This window comes from Podarcis muralis, chromosome W (genome assembly GCF_964188315.1).
Source record: "Podarcis muralis chromosome W, rPodMur119.hap1.1, whole genome shotgun sequence".
NCBI classification, from domain to species: domain Eukaryota; kingdom Metazoa; phylum Chordata; class Lepidosauria; order Squamata; family Lacertidae; genus Podarcis; species Podarcis muralis.
Genome location: NC_135674.1, coordinates 4683240 through 4689239, shown reverse-complemented (window position 1 = coordinate 4689239; position 6000 = coordinate 4683240).

Below are 6000 nucleotides of genomic sequence, written 5' to 3'. Positions count from 1 at the left end.
CATGCGAATCAGGTTGTACGCCCCTCGTAGATCCAACTTGGTGAAAACGCGTCCTTTCCTCACCGTCGCGAGCAGGTCGTCTATCTTGGGCATGGGGAAGGCTGAGGGCTTGGTTTTCGAGTTTAAAATTCGATAGTCCACCACCAGCCTCTTTTGGGGCGTGTCCCGCTTCTTCACAAAGAATACTGGACTGCCTCCCACAGCTTTTGACTCCCGGATGAACCCGCGCTTCAAATTGTGATCTATGAACTCCCTGAGTTCCTGCAGTTCATCCTCAGACATGGAATACAGTTTCCCAGTTGGCAGCGTCGCCCCCGGCAGGAGGTCAATCTTGCAGTCATAGGGTCTGCGAGGAGGTAGCTTGTCCGCCTCCTTCTCGCAGAATACCTCCAAAAACTCCGCATACTTGAGGGGTACTGCTTGCAGCGTGCCCAACTGTAACTGCGGGTCTTCCTCTTCCCCTTCTGGGCTAGGTATAATGCAATGTTCCGCACAGTAGGAGGAGCCAAAAGTCAGTTGGCGCTGGTACCAAGCCAATGCTGGGCTGTGCCTGTGCAGCCAACTCATGCCTAATACTACAGGCGTGTCCGACAGTTGGGTGACATTGAAGCTGATGACTTCCCGGTGATTCCCAATTTGCATCACCATCGGCGGCGTCTGCTGTACCACCTGCCCCCCCAGCAGTTCCCTGCCATCCACCGTGACAACCTTCAGGGGCAGCGTGGCTGGCAGTAGCGCTATGTTGTGTTGTTGAATGAACTCCAGTCCTATAAAGTCTGCATTACTGCCAGAGTCAATCGTAATAGGCACTTCTAAGGTGAGTCCATTGGGCAGCTGGAGCGATGCGGTGAGCTGCACCACTGGTTTGGGCGGGAGGGGGTCTGTGGGCTGCAAAATCTCTGGGGACTTCTTCACTGACTCGTCTGGCTGGGCCCCAGTGCCTCCGTTTCCAGCCAGACTCCGTCGTTTCCCTGCTGTGGTTCTCTCTGCTGAGTTGTTTCCCTTACTGTCACTGAAGCTGCAGTGTGCTTGTGGAGCCTCTGGGGACACTCTTTCGCCATGTGCTGTCCACTATCACATATATAGCACTTCCTGTTCCCTCTAGGCAGCTTCGGTTTGACTGCTCCCGGTGTTAAGGCTCTGGTAGCTGAGTGAGCCCTAGCACCGCCAATTTCCATCGGCTCTTCGCCCCCTCCCTGTGGAGGCGTGGACTGAGCACGCGCTGCATCCCTGGGCAAGAGGGGGGGCACTCTCGCTGGTGTGCGTCCCCAACGCCCTTCTTCTTTGCTCCATGGGCGTTCTTCCTGCCTCACCCCAATCATTAGCGCTCTTTCAACCACTTGCTGAGTGGTTTTGGGTCTCTCTCCCCGTGCCATCTCATCCTTGATCTGTGGGCTCAATCCTTCCAAAAAAAGGTCTCTAACTGGCGGAGAATCCTTATCCCAATTCAGCGCGTTGACCAATGCAAAAAACCGGGAATGATACTGCCTTACACTTGCTTTCCCCTGTCGTAGCCCATGTATGTCCTTCCGGGCAATGTCAATGTCTATGTTTGATAAGAAACAGGAATCCATTGCCTTAATGAATGCATTTGCGCTTTGGAGCGCTGGATCCTTATCCCTCCACAGATTGCGCAGCCATGCTTTCGCGTCCCCATGCAAATGGGACAAGATAAACCCCACTTTCTCTTGCTCATCTCTAAAGTCTTTATCCAGCAGCTGCAGCGCAAACAGCACGTCTGCTCGGAAATTGGGGTACTGCTGTAAATTCCCATCAAAATGAGATACAATGCTGCCTCCTCTCTTCCCCAACCCAATCCCCTCGGATCTGGGTCCCGGTAGCCCCTGCTTCACAAGCCCTTCCAACCTGGCTTGAAGATCTTTGCAGGCAGCCGCCGCTTCTTCTTCTCTCTTCCTGGATGCGATTATTTCAGCGCTGAGTTGTGTCACCGCTTCTTGCAGGGAAGCTATTTGCTGTTCTGTAGTCATCTCGCCTGACTTTTGTGAGCTCGCAAGGCACCAGTCTTCTTCCCTCCCTGCCTCGCTCCCGTAGCGATGCTTGAGGCGAAGAAAACCGATGAAATTTGAGACGAGGCTTACTGTCAGAGACTGCCTCCCGGTCCCAGCTCACAGAGGACCAACGCTAGCCAGTAGAACTGTACAAAAGTCTTTATTGAAGTTTAGTTTCCATTTTCAAGCCCTAGCGTGCGTCTCTACGTCTAGACCCTAGACCAGCGAAGCCTCGTCTGAGTCTCCGCCCCCTGTACACCAGTTTAAGACTCTAGCCTTACTCCACCTTCTTCGCTTCTCCTTCCGCCTCTGGGTCCTACTACCCCCCGGGGTGCCTTCCTTCCTGGACGCCTCGGAGGCGGACCCTTCGGACTCTTCCCCCTCTCTTCGGCGGGCTTTGGGACCTGGCTCCCTATCCGGGCTGCTCATTGCGCCACCCTCTTGCACATTTGAACTTGGCGCGCGCGCGCTGCCTCTGACCTTCCTTTTGACCGTTTCCTCGCTCTCTGATGCAGGCGTGGCTAACCCTGACTCATGTCCTTCCGCTGACGGAAAGCTGCCTGCTGCCGATGCTTGGGACTCCTCCCCCTTACTGCTCTCCGGTGGGGAAGCTGGTCCCGATTTCCAACTGCTGCTTTCTGAGTCCCCTCTGGCCCCTCCTTCCTGTGGTGTTCCCTCTGGCAACCCCCTAGCTCTGACCACGGGAGCCCCTTTCTGTGAATCCTCTGATTCGCTGGAGAGACTTAGAGACCTCGGACGGCTATCATCGCTGACCTCTCCCTCGGATTCCTCTCCCTCGGTCTCTAATTCCTCCCTTTCCTGTCCCTCTGCTCCTGAACCCCTGACAGATAAACAGATAAACACTTGATGGAATTAGTTAAAATCAGAGGCATAACATATTAGAATTAGAATATAAGATCTGAAAGAAGATAATAAATTGCTGAACATAACTTTTATATTGAGAACGCAGGAAAGGGAAACGTGAGGAAGTCCAGATGGTTATGGAATATATGTATGAAAAACCGTGTTTTTCTTTTTTTCTTTTCTTTCTATATATAATTGATAGCTATGTCTTTTATGTTTGATATATGCTTGGTTATTTTCTTTTTTCTGAAAAATTAATAAAATATTATTTTTTTAAAAAAAAATGAGAAGGACCTAAGCGTAGAAGGGGCAACCGAAACCAATACTCCCTGCATCACGTCTCGCTTCCAAGGCTCCACAGGTGCTCCGGGAATGGCTCTGGCAATTGCTGTGCTTCTGGGGCTAACGACCGGAAGCGGTCCATCTGAAATCGAGATAGCACATCCGCAATATTGTTATTAATACCAGGAATGAATTTTGCTGAAAATATGATGTTAAATTGCAGGCACCGTAACACAAACGATCGCAGCATCGTGGACACCCTTTCTGAACGCGAAGATTGTTTGGTCAGGACATTGACTACTGACTGGTTTTCTGTCCAACCAGGACTTTGTGAGGCGTACCCTGTGATGTGGTGACCGCAGCCCTGCCCTGCAGATAATCTAGCCAGCCGTGAGCAGAATGGGCGCCCGGGGGCTATCACCCGACAGGCAAAGTTTAAGTGGCCTAGCAAGGACTGAATTTGCCTGAGTGTTACTTTTTTGAGCGGGAGGAGCTGGGAGATTGCCCTTTTAAGAGCTGTCAGTTTGGCCTCAGCCAAACGCAACGTCTGGGCGACCGTGTCGAGTTCGATGCCCAAGTAAGTCGTAGTCGTGACCGGACCCTCGGTTTTTTCTGCTGCCAGGGGAACACCTAACTCCAGCGAAAGAGAGGCAAGAGCATCAAGCAACGTTGCACATGAATTGTTATTTGGCGGTCCAACCAGTAAAAAATCAGATAAACCAGTTTTGAAACGCAGGGCCCAATCCAGTTTCGAAAGCAGCGCATGCGACTGAACAACCCATTGGCATTGCTTTATCCACGTAACAGGAGCCCTCAAACTTAAAACCTAACCAACGAAAGTCCTCAGGATGTATTGGCAGAAGGCGGATTCAATTTCACATTTTGCTAATAGTGCCCCTTTTCCGAAGGTCCGGATAAGTTTGATGGCATGATCGAAGGAGGCGTATTTTACTGAGCAGAGTTCGCCTGGGATGGCATCATTTACTGAGCCCCCTTCGGGATAAGACAAGTTAAGAATCATACGCAAATTTGGAATAGGTGGGCTAGTGAAAGGACCAGCCACCCTCCCTGCCAATATTTCTTTTTCTATTTTCTTTTTTGCAACTTCGGGCCTTTCTCTTACAGATTTTTGGTTGGGTGGATCCCTGGGATTTGGAGCCACCGATACAGGAATTCTAAACCCCCGGGAGAAGCCCTCCCAAAGGTGGTTTGCATCTTTCTTATTGGGGTACAAATCAAGGAGGGCTTTTAGCGTGTGAAGCTTGATGGGTGAAAATGCAAGTGAAAGGATGGGACTGGCAGAGATGACGAGCAGAATCCGAAACCAGGGAAGAGAAACATCGGAGGAAGATTGGAAAAAAATTAAGGACTATTTAAAGAAATACTGTAAAATTAATGACTGTTAAAATGACGTTGGATTAGAAAATATGTGGTTATTAGCGATAATGGATAAGTTAAAGAAGAAGAAAGATTAAAAGTAAGTCAAAAATAAGGGAAGGATTTGCTGAATAATTAATAAATTGGAATACAGAAAGGGGAGGTAAGAGGAAGTCGGGGAAGTAAGGTATAAGAAAATAAGGGTTGAAGTTATATTTGTTTTTTATATTTTTTGTTTGTCATTTTTAGTGTATTGTTTCATTTTGTTTTTGTTGTTATAAAAAACTTTTTAAACTTTAATAAAAACATTTATAAAAAAGAAAAGAAAATGCAAGTGAAAGGGAATTATTGTCTCTGTGCACCTCCTTGGGCAGGGGGTTGTCCACCCTGTCTACTCTGCTGGTGGGACCCCCTGCCTCCCCGAAAGGGCTGCTTTCCCCTGTAACAAGACACAACAGGGTGATTCCCTAGGCACCCGTCACACTCGTGTGAGTACTTACAACTTTGCCATTGACATAACCCTTTGTTAAACTCCCAGCATACCTTGCGGTGTGTATCTCTTTTGAAGTCAGATTTCAGAAAATTACCCTGGTCCGGCGGTTTCTTTTCTTTTTTTAAAAAAATAATAATTTTTATTAACAAACCAATCAAATCACATTAGTTCCAAATTATAGAGTCAAATTTTAAATTTTTGTTGGGGGTACCCATGCTTCGAGCTCAGAAAGGGATCCGATCATCTCTATTGCTGCTGCTTTGATGTTCACAGCTCTGTCCAAATAATGTTCACAGTTCTATCCATTCCTCTCTTTGTTGTTTTCCTCATCTCTTCTTGTTGTTTTCGTATATTTTTCCTTTCTTTGTGACCTCTGATAGTCTCCACAAGCGAGTTGAAAACAAGCGTTTTTATAATCCTGTGTGGATTTTTCCATTCATCCAAGAGTCATATTCATCACTTCCATAGAAAACAATCTTAACGTCTGCTCATTAATCTTCGCAGGCCTGTCACTCCCTTCTCGATCTTCTCAGGGGGTTCTGCCAGGTCAGACACAGAGTCCAATATAATAACAAATCCATGGCTTCCTTCCCCTCTTGATCGTCAATCCTGCAACAAAGCCTGCCGTCATGGCAAATCTCTTTTTATAACTGCGTCATTCCAAAAGCCTTTCACTCCTTTCCAGATCTCCACAAGCCAAGCCTTTGGTTAGTAATTCATTTCCACACAGTTTCTTAATCACCCCACTTATAGTCAATTGTTGCAACGGTTCTTCTTGGGGAGGGATTGTTAGGTAATCACACAGAGAAAAAAAGAAAAGTCCCCCCCCCTTTCCATCCCGTTCCGACATACTGACCCTTTGATGTATCTTCTTGATATATTTTCCTGTTGAATCCAGCCCGTCGCTCAACTTCACAGAGGTCACTTCAATTAGCAGTCTAAACTCCCGTTCTTCACTCGAAACATGTGCATTTG